Here is a 15,646-nt window from a genome sequence, read left to right as displayed (position 1 = left end):
TACGGCAATAATCATGGACGACTTTAATCTTCATATTGATTGGAGCAATCAAATTGGCAAAGGTGGCCTTAAGGGCTCACAGAGTGTAATCGGGATGGTTTCTTGGAACAGTACGTTGTGGAACCAACCAGGGAGCAGGCGATTCTAGATCTGGTATTGTGCAACGAGACAGGATTAATTAATTATCTCGTAGTAAAGGATCCTCTTGGGAAAAGTGATCGTAGCATGGTAGAATTTCACCTTCAGTTTGAGGGTGAGGAACTTGGGTCTGAAACTGTGTCTTAAACCTAAATAAATGCGATTACAAAGGTATGAAGACAGAGTTGGGTAAAGTGGCCTGGGAAAATAGATTAAAGGGTAAGACGGTAGTAAAGTTGTGGCAGACATTTAAGGAGATATTTCATAATTCTCAGCAAAGATATATTCCAGTGAGAAAGAAAGACTCTCAGAGAAGGATGAACCATCCCTGGCTAACTAAGGCAGTAAAGGATGGTATCACATTGAAAACAAGGGCATACAATGTTGTGAAGGACAGTGGGAGGTCAGAGGATTGGGAATTTTTTAGAAACCAGCAAAGGACAACGAAAGAAATGATAAAGACAGAGAAGATAGTATATGAGAGTAAACTAGCAAGAAATAGAAAAACAGACAGTACGAGCTTCTACAGGTATATAAAAAGGAAGAGAGTAATTAAAGTAAACATGAGTCCCTTCGAGGATGAGACTAGGGAATTAATAATGGGGAACAGGGAAATGGCAGAGACTTTGAACAAATATTTTATATCTGTCTTCACGGTAGAAGACATGAAAAATATCCCAATGATAGTAGAAAATGAGGGGGCGAAAGGGAGGGGAACTTAAAACTATCACTAGAGAAAAGCTAGTAGGCAAACTAATGGGACTAAAGGCGGACAAGTCCCCTGGACCTGATGGCCTACATCCTGGGGTCTTAAAAGAAGTGGCTGCAGAGATAGTGAATGTATTGGTTGTAATCTACCAAAATTCCCTGGATTCTGGGGAGGTCCCACTGGATTGGAAAACTGCAAATGTAACGCCCCTATTTAAGAAAGGAGGGAGAGAGAAAGCAGGAAACTATAGACCAGTTAGCCTAACATCTGTGGTTGGGAAAATGCTGGAGTCCATTATTAAGGAAACAGAGTCAGTATGGTTTTATGAAAGGGAAGTTATGTTTGACAAATTTGCTCGGATCTTTGAGGATGTAATGAACAGGGTGGATAAAGAGGAACCAGTGGATGTGGTGTATTTGGATTTCCAAAAGGTATTCTATAAGGAGCCACAGAATTGTTTGGTCAGGATCACGGCCTGCATGTCATCGTGGAGCAGGCGGAGGATGGTGATGAACTTTTGGGAGTATCTGAAACGGAGGAGGACGCTCCATGGACCCTCGTGGTTGACAGTGTCAAAGGCCTTTGTAAGGTCAAAGAAGGCCATGTATAAGGGCTGGTGCTGTTCCCTGTATTTTTCCTGTAGCTGTCGCGCAGCAAAGATCATGTCCGTTGTGCCCTGTAGGGAACGAAATCCGCACTGTGACTCCGGGAGGAGCTCCTCGGCCACGGGGAGAAGACGGTTGAGGAGGACTCGAGCGATGACTGTCCCAGTGGCTGATAGCTGGGAGATTCCCCTGTAGTTGCCGCAGTCGGACTTGTCCCCTTTTTTAAAGATGGTCACAATCACTGCATCTCTGAGATCCCCTGGCCCACCAAGCTCATGGTCTACAGGTCTGTAGTAATACCCGCCCTCCTGTATGGCTCAGAGACATGGACCATGTACAGTAGACACCTCAAGTCGCTGGAGAAATATCACCAACGATGTCTCTGCAAGATCCTACAAATCCCCTGGGAGGACAGACGCACCAACGTTAGCGTCCTCGATCAGGCCAACATCCCCAGCATCGAAGCACTGACCACACTCGATCAGCTCCGCTGGGCAGGACCACATTGTCTGCATGCCAGACACGAGACTCCCAAAGCAAGCGCTCTACTCGGAACTCCTTCATGGCAAACGATCCAAAGGTGGGCAGAGGAAACGTTACAGGGACACCCTCAAAGCCTCCCTGATAAAGTGTAACATCCCCACTGACACCTGGGAGTCCCTGGCCAAAGACCGCCCTAAGTGGAGGAAGTGCATCCGGGAGGGCGCTGAGCACCTCGAGTCTCATCGCCGAGAGCATGCAGAAACCAAGCGCAGGCAGCGGAAGGAGCGTGCGGCAAACCAGTCCCACCCTCCCTTACCCTCAACCACTGTCTGTCCCACCTGTGACAGAGACTGTAATTCCCGTATTGGACTGTTCAGTCACCTGAGAACTCACTTTTAGAGTGGAAGCAAGTCTTCCTCGATTCCGAGGGACTGCCTATGATGACATAAAAGGTTACTGCACGAGATAAAAGCTCACGGGGTTGGGGGTAATATATTAGCATAGATAGAGGATTGGCTAACTAACAGAAAACAGAGAGTAGGGATAAATGGGTCATTTTCCAGTTAGCAAACAGTGAATAGCCACAGGGATCGGTGCTGGGTTCTCAACTATTTACAAACCAGTTATTGTGTTCCTAACACAGATGAGGCTGCACACAGGGAGGTTAAAGTAACAGTGACCTCAGTCTTTAATAAGACACTCCAGAGTGAGGAACAGGCCTTAGGGGCCGGCTTATATACAGTGCTCCCAAGGGATGCTGGGATCCCTTGGGACTTCAGGGGATGCACTCCCTGGTGGCGGAACATGGGAGTGCATGTTTTACACATACACAACATCACTCCCCCGCAAAGTCAAAGTGAAAACTATTTACAAGGTGAGGTGGTCGGGAGCCTTTCTTTCCCTGGTGGACCGCCTCGGTACAAATGTCTGTTCTGGTGTGTTGGCTGTGCCCTCGCTGGGCTGGCATGTTGTTGGCCCTGCAGGGCTGCTGGGTGAGCCTGGCCTTGCTGGGCTGTTGGGCATGATGGGTTTGATTTCCTGGTCCGGGGTGGTGTCGTTGATCCTTTGGGTGTTTGTTGTGGGCTTGAAAAAGGTGGTGTCTGCTGTGGGTTGTTCAGGGCAGTCTGTGAACTGCAGCCTCGTTTGGTCCAGGTGCTTTCTGTAAATTTGTCCATTGTCTAGTTTGACTACAAACACCCTACTCCCTTCTTTAGCTATCACCGTGCCCGCGATCCACTTGGGACCATGTCCATAGTTTAGCACATACACAGGGTCATTCAGATCAATTTCCCGTGACACAGTGGCGCGACCATCGTTTACAATTTGTTGCTGCCGCCTGCTCTCTACCTGATCATGCAGGTTGGGGTGAACCAGCGAGAGTCTGGTTTTAAGTGTCCTTTTCATGAGTAGCTCAGCCGGGGGCACCCCTGTGAGCGAGTGGGGTCTCGTGCGGTAGCTGAGCAGTACTCGGGACAGGCGGGTTTGGAGTGAGCCTTCTGTGACTTGTTTGAGGCTCTGTTTGATGGTTTGTACTGCCCGCTCTGCCTGCCCATTGGAGGCTGGTTTAAACGGGGTCGAGGTGACATGTTTGATCCCATTGCAGGTCATGAATTCTTTAAATTCGGCACTGGTGAAACATGGCCCGTTGTGACTGACCAGTATGTCAGGCAGGCCGTGGGTGGCAAACATGGCCCTCAGGCTTTCAATGGTGGCGGTGGCAGTGCTTCCCGACATTATTTCACATTCAATCCATTTTGAAAAAGCTTCCACCACCACCAGGTACATTTTACTGAGAAACGGGCCCGCACAGTCGACATGGATCCTCGATCATGGTCTGGAGGGCCAGGACCACAAACTTAGTGGTGCCTCTCTGAACACATTGCTCAACTGAGCACACACGCTGCATTGCTGTACACAGGACTCTAAGTCAGAGTCGATACCGGGCCACCACACGTGGGATCTGGCTATCGCTTTCATCATTACTATACCCAGGTGTGTGCTGTGGAGATCCGAGATGAACGTCTCCCTGCCCTTTTTGGGTAGCACTACGCGGTTACCCCACAACAGGCAGTCTGCCTGAATGGACAGCTCGTCCTTTCGCCGCTGGAACGGCTTGATTAGCTCTTGCATTTCAACGGGGATGCTGGTCCAGCTCCCATGCAGTACACAGTTTTTTACTAGGGACAGCAGAGGATCTTGGCTGGTCCAAGTCCTAATCTGGCGGGCCGTGACAGGTGATTTATCATTTTCAAACGCTTCCATGACCATCAACAAGTCTACGGGCTGCACCACCATCAACAAGTTCGCAGGCTGCACCATTTCCACCCCCGTGGTGGGCAATGGTAGCTGACTGAGAACATCCGCACAGTTCTCGGTGCCTGGCCTGTGGCGGATGGTATAGTTTCTGCTGATAGCGTGAGTGCCCACCTTTGTATGCGGGCTGAGGCATTAGTATTTATCCCCATGTTTTCAGCGAACAGGGATATGAGGGGCTTGTGATCGGTTTCCAGCTCAAATTTGAGGCCAAACAGGAATGATGCATTTTCTTTACCCCGAACACACACGCTAATGCCTCTTTCTCAATCATGTTGTAGGCCCTCTCGGCCTTAGACAAGCTCCTGGAGGCATAGGCGACAGGTTGCAACTTCCCCACAACGTTAGCTTGTTGCAATACACACCCGACTCCGTACGACGACGCATCACATGTTAGCACAAGTCTTTTACACGGGTTATACAATACAAGCAGCTTGTTGGAGCATAAAATGTTTCTGGCTTTCTCAAAAGCAATTACTTGGTTTTTTCCCCATACCCAGTTCTCACCTTTACGCAATAACACATGTAGAGGCTCTAAGAGGGTTCTTAACCCCGGTAGGAAGTTAACAAAATAGTTGAGGAGTCCCAGGAACGACCGCAGCTCCGTGACGTTCTGTGGCCTGGGCGCGTTCCTGATAGCCTCTGTCTTGGCGTCTGTGGGCCGAATGCCGTCCGCCGCGATCTTTCTCCCCAAAAACTCCACTTCTGTTGCCATGAAGACGCATTTCGACCTCTTCAGCCGCAGCCCTACGCGATCCAGTCGCTGGAGGACCTCCTCCAGGTTTTGTAGGTGCTCGACAGTGTCCCGACCCGTGACCAATATGTCGTCCTGAAAGACCACCGTGTGTGGTACCGACTTGAGTAGGCTCTCCATGTTTCTCTGGAAGATCACTGCAGCCAACCAAATTCCATACGGGCATCTGGTGTAGATGAACAGTCCCTTGTGTGTGTTGATGTAGGTGAGGCCCTTCGAAGATTCCTCCAGCTCCTGCATCATGTAGGCCGAAGTCAGGTCGAGCTTGGGGAACGTCTTGCCTCCGGCAAGCGTCGCAAATAGGTCGTCTGACTTAGGTAGTGGGTCTTGGTCCTGTAGCGAGAAACGATTAATAGTTACTTTATAATCACCGCAAATCCTGACCGTCCCATCACTTTTGAGTACTGGAACAATCGGACTGGCCCACTCGCTGAATTCCACTGGGGAGATGATGCCCTCGCGTTGCAGCCTGTCCAGCTCGATTTCCACTCTCTCCCTCATCATGTGAGGTACCACTCGCGCCTTGTGGTGAATGGGTCGTGCCTCTGGGACCAAGTGGATCTCATCTTCGCCCCAGAAAAGTTTCCAATGCCTGGCTCAAAAAGGGAAGGAAATTTGTTGAGAAACTGGGTACATGAGGCCTCATCGACATGTGATAGCGCTCGGATGTCATCCCAGTTCCAGCGGATTTTGCCCAGCCAGCTTCTTCCAAGCAGTGTGGGGCCATCGCCCGGGACAATCCAGAGTGGCAGTTCGTGCACTGTGCCCTCGTAGGTGACCTTGACCATGGCGCTGCCCAGGACAGTGATAAGCTCTTTGGTGTACGTTTTCAGTTTTGTGTGGATGGGGCTCAGGGCTGGTCTGAATGCCTTGTTGCACCACAGTCTCTCAAACATCTTTTTACACATGATGGATTGGCTAGCGCCAGTGCCCAGTTCCATGGCTACGGACAAGCCATTCAATTTTACGTTTAGCATTATAGGTGGACATTTCGTCGAAAATGTGTGCACCCTGCATACTTCAGCATCTGCCTCCTCTCTCTGAGGCTCGGAATTGCTTTGATCCACCATGGACCGATCTTCCTCTGCCTTGTGGTGGTTACCAGGTTTTGCAGAGCTTGCAGCTCGTCTGCAAGCTCATTGGAGGTGCCCCAATGTTCCACAGCTCTTGCAAACATACCCTTTGAAGCGGCATGAATAGGCTGAATGGAAGCCTCCACAACGCCAACAAGGTGTGAATTGCCTTTCATTCATCCTTTGTTGGGGACTCTGAGTCATCTGGGTCACCTGAGGCCTGCTGGCAGTTGCAGACTCGTGGGTTCTGCCCTGTACATTTCTGCTCGCAAACACAGTTCCAGTTAATTTATGAACATTGCTAGCACTTGTGTGCTGAGAGATTTGTTTGGTGTTATCACTGGTGGACATAAACGCCTGTGCTATCGCAGTGGCCTTACTGAGGGTCGGTGTCTCTACAGTCAAAAGTTTTCATAGGATGGTCTCATGGCCAATGCCCAGTACAAAAAAGTCTCTGAGCATTTGCTCCAGGTAGCCATCAAACTCACATTGTTCTGCAAGTCGCCTTAGCTCGGCGACGTAGCTCGCCACTTCCTGACCTTCAGATCGCTGGCACGTGTAGAACCGATACCTCGCCATCAGCACGCTCTCCCTCGGGTTAAGATGCTCCCGAACCAGTGTACACAGCTCCTCATACGACTTATCTGTGGGTTTCACCGGAGCCAGAAGATTCTTCATGAGGCTGTAGGTCGGTGCCCCGCAGACCGTGAGGAGGACCGCTCTCCTTTTTGCAGCGCTTCCTTCTCCGTCCAGCTCGTTGGCTACAAAGTACTGGTCTAGCCATTCGACATAGACTTCCCAGTCCTCACCCTCCGAGAACTTCTCCAGGATGCCCACAGTTTGCTGCATCTTTGCGTTGGATTCGTATACTCGTCGCCAGTTATTGTGTTCTGAACACAGATGAGACTGCACACAGGGAGGTTAAAGTAACAGTGACCTCAGTCTTTAATAAGACACTCCAGAGTGAGGAACAGGTCTTAGGGGCCGGCTTATATACAGTGCTCCCAAGGGATGCTGGGATCCCTTGGGACTTCAGGGGATGCGCTCCCTGGTGGTGGAACATGGGAGTGCATGCTTTACAGTTACACAACACTATATTAATGACTTGGATGAAGAGATCGAGTGTAATGTAGCCAAATTTGCTGATGATACAAAGATGGGTGGGAAAGCAAGTTGTGAGGAGGACACAAAAATCTGCAAAGGAATATAGACAGGCTAAGTGAGTGGGCAAAAATGTGGCAGATGGAATATAATGTGGGAAAATGTGAAGTTATCCACTTTGGTCGGAAGAATAGAAAAGCAAATTATTATTTAAATGGAGAGAGATTACAGAATGCTGCGGTACAGAGAGACCTGGGGATCCTTGTGCATGAAACACAAAAAGTTAGTATACAGGTACAACAAGTGATCAGGAAGCCCAATGGAGTGTTGGCCTTTATTGCAAGGGGGATACAGTATAAAAGCAGAGAAGTCCTGCTACAACTGTACAGGGTATTGGTGACGCCACACCTGGAGTACTGCGTACAGTTTTGGTCTCCATATTTAAGGAAGGATATACTTGCATTGGAGGCTGTTCAGAGAAGGTTCATTAGGTTGATTCATGGGATGAAAGGGTTGTCTTATGAGGAAAGGTTGAGCAGGTTGGGCCTCTACTCATTGGAGTTTAGAAGAATGAGAGGGGATCGTATTGAAACGTATAAGATTATGAGGGAGCTTGACAGGGTAGATGCAGAGAGGATGTTTCCACTGATGGGGGAGACTAGAACTAGGGGGAATAGTTTCAGAATAAGGGGTCGTCCACATAAGACGGAAATGAGGAGGAATTTTTTCTCTCAGGGTTGTGAATATTTGGAATTCTCTGCCCCAGAGAGCAATGGAAGCCGGGTGATTGGATATATTTTTGAATGATAGGGGAATCAAGGGTTATGGGGAGCAGGCAGGATAGTGGAATTGAGGTCAAGATCAGATCGGCCATGATCTTACTGAATGGCGGAGCAGGCTATGTCCAACTCCACCTTAAATATATTCAATGTCCCAGCCTCCACAGCTCTCTGGGGCACAGAATTCCACAGATTTACAACCCTCTGTGAGAAGAAATTCCTCCTCATCTCAGTTTTAAATGGGCGGCCCCTTATTCTGAGACTATGCCCCTAGTTTTAGTTTCCCCTATGAGTGGAAATATCTTCTCTGCATCCACCTTGTCGAGCCCCCTTTTTATCTTATGCATTTCAGTAAGATCACCTCTCTTTCTTCTAAACTCCAATGTGTATAGGCCCAACCTACTCAACCTATCTTCATAACTCAACCCCTCTTCTCTAGAATCAACCTGGTGAACCTTCTCTGAACAGCCTCCAATGCAAGTATATCCTTCCTTAAATACGGAGACCAAAACTGCACGCAGTACTCCAGGTGTGGCCTCACCAATACCCTGTACAGTTGTAGCAGGACCTCTCTGCTTTTATACTCTATCCCCCTTACAATAAAGGCCAACATTCCATTGGCCTTCCTGATCACTTGCTGTACCTGCATACTAACTTTTTGTGTTTTATGCACAAGGACCCCCAGGTCCCTCTGTACTGCAGCATTTTGCAATTTTGCTCCATTTAAATTATAATTTGTTTTTCTATTTTTTTTTCCAAAGTGGATAACCTCACATTTTCCCACATTATACTCCATCTGCCAAATTTTTGCCCACTCACTTATCCTGTCGATAATCCGTTTGCAGCGAGTGTCTCACCTCCTGACTCCCCAAAGCCTTTCCACCATCTACAAGACACAAGTCAGGAGTGTGATGGAACACTCTCCACTTGCCTGGATGGTGCAGCTCCAACAACACTCGAGAAGCTCGACACCATCCAGGACAAAGCAGCCGCTTGATCAACACCCCATCCCCCACCTCCAGCACTCACTCCCTCCACCACCTCCAACACTCACTCCCTCCACCACCTCCAACATTCACTCCCTCCACCACCGGCGCCCCCTGGCTGCAGTGTGCACCATCTACAAGATGCACTGCAGCAACTCGCCAAGGCTTCTTCGGCAGCACCTCCCAAACCCGCGACCTCTACCACCTAGAAGGACAAGGGCAGCAGGCCCATGGGAACACCACCACCTCCACGTTCCCCTCCCAGTCACACACCATCCCGACTGGGAAATATATCGGCCGTTCCTTCATCGTCGCTGGGTCACAATCCTGGAACTCCCTCCCTAACAGCACTGTGGGAGCACCTTCACCACACGGACTGCAGCGGTTCAAGAAGGCGGCTCACCACCACCTTCTCAAGGGGCAATTAGGGATGGGCAATAAATGCCGGCCTTGCCAGCGATGCCCACATCCCAGGAACAAGTAAAAAAAGGATTTTTGGCCCAGAATTTGCAGTCGAAGGCCTCGTATGGGGAAAAGCCTTGGATCCACAAACAGAATACCCGCATACCTGGTGTTCCGGGAAGTGGTGGGATTCTCCGGGTACATGCGGAGCGAGGCACATGTGTCTCGGGTGTACGCGATCACAAGCGTCCCTTGGGATCGCGTGGCTGGCCCAGCAAATGACAGAAGGCAGTCCCCATTCATGTTTATGGGGATTCCGTACATACACACACACTACAGGCAGCAATGCAAATACCCCAAAATATATCGAGACGTCAAATGCATTTTAAAAACCACCACAAAGGGCGGTGGGACCAGATTCAACAGTAACCTTCAAAAGGGAAATTGGACAATAACTTGTAGGTGTGAAGGCTGTGGGGAAAGAGCGGGGAGTGCAACTAATTGCAACGCTCTGACACAGAGCCAGCACAGGCCCAATGGGCTGAGTGGCCTCCTTCTGTGAGGCTCTGTGACGTACTGTCAGTCTATACCAACATCACTCAACAAATGAGCGCCCTACATTGTACTGTGGGTCACAGTGAGTCTGTCCCATTGCCCTATATTGTACTGTGGGTCACAGTGAGTCTGTCCCATTGCCCTATATTGTATTGTGGGTCACAGTGAGTCTCCCAATGCCCTATATTGTACTGTGGGTCACAGTGAGTCTCCCAATGCCCTATATTGTACTGTGGGTCACAGTGAGTCTGTCCCATTGCCCTATATTGTATTGTGGGTCACAGTGAGTCTCCCATTGCCCTATATTGTACTGTGGGTCACAGTGAGACTGTCCCATTGCCCTATATTGTATTGTGGGTCACAGTGAGTCTGTCCCATTGCCCTATATTGTATTGTGGGTCACAGTGAGTCTCCCAATGCCCTATATTGTATTGTGGGTCACAGTGAGACTGTCCCATTGCCCTATATTGTATTGTGGGTCACAGTGAGTCTCCCATTGCCCTATATTGTACTGTGGGTCACAGTGAGTCTCCCAATGCCCTATATTGTATTGTGGGTCACAGTGAGACTGTCCCATTGCCCTATATTGTATTGTGGGTCACAGTGAGACTGTCCCATTGCCCTATATTGTATTGTGGGTCACAGTGAGTCTGTCCCATTGCCCTATATTGTACTGTGGGTCACAGTGAGTCTCCCATTGCCCTATATTGCACTGTGGGTAACAGTGAGACTCGCATTGCCCTATATTGTACTGTGGGTCACAGTGAGACTGTCCCATTGCCCTATATTGTATTGTGGGTCACAGTGAGACTGTCCCATTGCCCTATATTGTATTGTGGGTCACAGTGAGACTGTCCCATTGCCCTATATTGTACTGTGGGTCACAGTGAGACTCGCATTGCCCTATATTGTACTGTGGGTCACAGTGAGTCTGTCCCATTGCCCTGTATTGTACTGTGGGTCACAGTGAGTCTGTCCCATTGCCCTATATTGTACTGTGGGTCACAGTGAGACTGTCCCATTGCCCTATATTGTATTGTGGGTCACAGTGAGTCTGTCCCATTGCCCTATATTGTATTGTGGGTCACAGTGAGTCTCCCATTGCCCTATATTGTATTGTGGGTCACAGTGAGTCTGTCCCATTGCCCGACATTGTATTGTGGGTCACAGTGAGTCTGTCCCATTGCCCTATATTGTATTGTGGGTCACAGTGAGTCTCCCATTGCCCTATATTGTACTGTGGCTCACAGTGAGTCTGTCCCATTGCCCTATATTGTACTGTGGGTCACAGTGAGACTGTCCCATTGCCCTATATTGTACTGTGGGTCACAGTGAGTCTCCCATTGCCCTATATTGTACTGTAGGTCACAGTGAGACTGTCCCATTGCCCTATATTGTACTGTGGGTCACAGTGAGTCTGTCCCAATGCCCTATATTGTATTGTGGGTCACAGTGAGACTGTCCCATTGCCCTATATTGTACAGTGGGTCACAGTGAGACTGTCCCATTGCCCTATATTGTATTGTGGGTCACAGTGAGTCTCCCATTGCCCTATATTGTACTGTGGGTCACAGTGAGTCTGTCCCAATGCCCTATATTGTATTGTGGGTCACAGTGAGTCTGTCCCAATGCCCTATATTGTATTGTGGGTCACAGTGAGTCTGTCCCATTGCCCTACATTGTACTGTGGGTCACAGTGAGACTGTCCCATTGCCCTATATTGTATTGTGGGTCACAGTGAGTCTGTCCCAATGCCCTATATTGTATTGTGGGTCACAGTGAGACTGTCCCATTGCCCTATATTGTACAGTGGGTCACAGTGAGACTGTCCCATTGCCCTATATTGTATTGTGGGTCACAGTGAGTCTCCCATTGCCCTATATTGTACTGTGGGTCACAGTGAGTCTGTCCCAATGCCCTATATTGTATTGTGGGTCACAGTGAGTCTGTCCCAATGCCCTATATTGTATTGTGGGTCACAGTGAGACTGTCCCATTGCCCTATATTGTACAGTGGGTCACAGTGAGTCTGTCCCATTGCCCTATATTGTATTGTGGGTCACAGTGAGACTGTCCCATTGCCCTATATTGTACAGTGGGTCACAATGAGACTGTCCCATTGCCCGATATTGTATTGTGGGTCACAGTGAGTCTCCCATTGCCCTATATTGTACTGTGGGGCACAGTGAGTCTGTCCCAATGCCCTATATTGTATTGTGGGTCACAGTGAGACTGTCCCATTGCCCTATATTGTACAGTGGGTCACAGTGAGACTGTCCCATTGCCCTATATTGTATTGTGGGTCACAGTGAGACTGTCCCATTGCCCTATATTGTACAGTGGGTCACAGTGAGACTGTCCCATTGCCCTATATTGTATTGTAGGTCACAGTGAGACTGTCCCATTGCCCTATATTGTATTGTGGGTCACAGTGAGTCTGTCCCAATGCCCTATATTGTATTGTGGGTCACAGTGAGACTGTCCCATTGCCCTATATTGTATTGTGGGTCACAGTGAGTCTGTCCCAATGCCCTATATTGTATTGTGGGTCACAGTGAGACTGTCCCATTGCCCTATATTGTACTGTGGGTCACAGTGAGTCTGTCCCAATGCCCTATATTGTATTGTGGGTCACAGTGAGACTGTCCCATTGCCCTATATTGTACTGTGGGTCACAGTGAGTCTCCCATTGCCCTATATTGTACTGTAGGTCACAGTGAGACTGTCCCATTGCCCTATATTGTACTGTGGGTCACAGTGAGTCTGTCCCAATGCCCTATATTGTATTGTGGGTCACAGTGAGACTGTCCCATTGCCCTATATTGTATTGTGGGTCACAGTGAGTCTGTCCCAATGCCCTATATTGTATTGTGGGTCACAGTGAGACTGTCCCATTGCCCTATATTGTACAGTGGGTCACAGTGAGACTGTCCCATTGCCCTATATTGTATTGTGGGTCACAGTGAGACTGTCCCATTGCCCTATATTGTATTGTGGGTCACAGTGAGTCTGTCCCAATGCCCTATATTGTATTGTGGGTCACAGTGAGACTGTGCCATTGCCCTATATTGTATTGTGGGTCACAGTGAGTCTGTCCCAATGCCCTATATTGTATTGTGTCTCACAGTGAGTCTGTCCCATTGCCCTATATTGTACTGTGGGTCACAGTGAGACTGTCCCATTGCCCTACATTGTACAGTGGGTCACAGTGAGTCTCCCATTGCCCTATATTGTATTGTGGGTCACAGTGAGACTGTCCCATTGCCCTACATTGTACAGTGGGTCACAGTGAGACTGTCCCAATGCCCTATATTGTACAGTGGGTCACAGTGAGTCTCCCATTGCCCTATATTGTACTGTGGGTCACAGTGAGACAAAGAATGACTAAGAAAGCAATAAAGAAAGGATAGATAGATTACGAAGGTAAACTTGCGCAAAACATAAAAACAGATAGTAAAAGCTTTTACAGATATATAAAACGGAAAAGAGTGACTAAAGTAAATGTTGGTCCCTTAGAAGATGAGAAGGGGGATTTAATAATGGGAAATGTGGAAATGGCTGAGACCTTAAACAATTATTTTGCTTCGGTCTTCACAGTGGAAGACACAAAAACCATGCCAAAAATTGCTGGTCACAGGAATGTGGGAAGGGAGGATCTTGAGACAATCACTATCACTAGGGGGCTAGTGCTGGACAGGCTAATGGGACTCAAGGTAGACAAGTCCCCTGGTCCTGATGAAATGCATCCCAGGGTATTAAAAGAGATGGCGGAAGTTATAGCAGATGCATTGGTTATAATCTACCAAAATTCTCTGGACTCTGGGGAGGTACCAGCGGATTGGAAAGCAGCTAATGTAACGCCTCTGTTTAAAAAAGGGGGCAGACAAAAGGCAGGTAACTATAGGCCGGTTAGTTTAACATCTGTAGTGGGGAAAATGCTTGAAGCTATCATTAAGGAAGAAATAGCGGGACATCTGGATAGGAATAGTGCAATCAAGCAGATGCAACATGGATTCATGAAGGGGAAATCATGTTTAACTAATTTACTGGAATTCTTTGAGGATATAACGAGCATGGTGGATAGAGGTGTACCGATGGATGTGGTGTATTTAGAAATCCCAAAAAGTTAGTTTTCAGGTGCAGCAGGTAATCAGGAAGGCGAATGGGATGTTGGCCTTCATTGCGAGAGGGATGGAGTACAAAAGCAGGGAGGTCCTGCTGCAACTGTATAGGGTATTGGTGAGGCCGCACCTGGAGTACTGCGTGCAGTTTTGGTCACCTTACTTAAGGAAGGATATATTAGCTTTGGAGGGGGTACAGAGACGATTCACTCGGCTGATTCCGGAGATGAGGGGGTTACCTTATGATGATAGATTGAGTAGACTGGGTCTTTACGCGTTGGAGTTCAGAAGGATGAGAGGTGATCTTATAGAAACATTTAAAATAATGAAAGGGATAGACAAGATAGAGGCAGAGAGGTGGTTTCCACTGGTCGGGGAGACTAGAACTAGGGGGCACAGCCTCAAAATACGGGGGAGCCAATTTAAAACCGAGTTGAGAAGGAATTTCTTCTCCCAGAGGGTTGTGAATCTGTGGAATTCTCTGCCCAAGGAAGCAGTTGAGGCTAGCTCATTGAATGTATTCAAGTCACAGATAGATCGATTTTTAACCAATAATGGAATTAAGGGTTACGGGGAGTGGGCGGGTAAGTGGAGCTGAGTCCACGGCCAGATCAGCCATGATCTTTTTGAATGGCGGAGCAGGCTTGAGGGGCTAGATGGCCTACTCCTGTTCCTAATTCTTTTGTTCTTATGTTCTTATGTGACTGTCCCATTGCCCTATATTGTACTGTGGGTCACAGTGAGACTGTCCCATTGCCCTATATTGTATTGTGGGTCACAGTGAGTCTCCCATTGCCCTATATTGTATTGTGGGTCACAGTGAGTCTGTCCCATTGCCCTATATTGTATTGTGGGTCACAGTGAGACTGTCCCATTGCCCTATATTGTACTGTGGGTCACAGTGAGACTGTCCCATTGCCCTATATTGTATTGTGGGTCACAGTGAGTCTGTCCCATTGCTGTATATTGTACTGTGGGTTACAGTGAGACTGTCCCATTGCCCTATATTGTATTGTGGGTCACAGTGAGACTGCCCCATTGCCCTATATTGTATTGTGGGTCACAGTGAGGCTGTCCCATTGCCCTATATTGTACTGTGGGTCACAGTGAGACTGTCCCATTGCCCTATATTGGACTGTGGGTCACAGTGAGTCTCCCATTGCCCTATATTGTACTGTGGGTCACAGTGAGTCTGTCCCATTGCCCTATATTGTACAGTGGGTCACAGTGAGACTGTCCCAATGCCCTATATTGTACTGTGGGTCACAGTGAGACTGTCCCATTGCCCTATATTGTACTGTGGGTCACAGTGAGTCTGTCCCATTGCCCGATATTGTACTGTGGGTCACAGTGAGACTGTGCTATTGCCCTATATTGTACAGTGGGTCACAGTGAGACTGTCCCATTGCCCTATATTGTATTGTGGGTCACAGTGAGTCTCCCATTGCCCTATATTGTATTGTGTGTCACAGTGAGTCTCCCATTGCCCTATATTGTACTGTGGGTCACAGTGAGTCTGTCCCAATGCTCTATATTGTATTGTGGGTCACAGTGAGTCTGTCCCATTGCTCTACATTGTACTGTGGGTCACAGTGAGACAAAGAATGACTAAGAAAGCAATAAAGAAA

General features: G+C 48.4%; 1 protein-coding gene across 2 annotated transcripts in view; it reads left to right on the top strand.

The window, feature by feature from the left end:
* Positions 1-15,646, top strand: part of LOC139249345 (mitochondrial adenyl nucleotide antiporter SLC25A24-like) — a 62,197-nt gene that overhangs the window by 2,589 nt on the left and 43,962 nt on the right. The gene's annotated exons all lie outside the window — the stretch shown is intronic.

The sequence above is a fragment of the Pristiophorus japonicus genome, unplaced genomic scaffold (assembly GCF_044704955.1).
Source record: "Pristiophorus japonicus isolate sPriJap1 unplaced genomic scaffold, sPriJap1.hap1 HAP1_SCAFFOLD_307, whole genome shotgun sequence".
NCBI lineage: Eukaryota > Metazoa > Chordata > Chondrichthyes > Pristiophoridae > Pristiophorus > Pristiophorus japonicus.
This window is presented reverse-complemented; position numbering and strand designations above follow the sequence as displayed.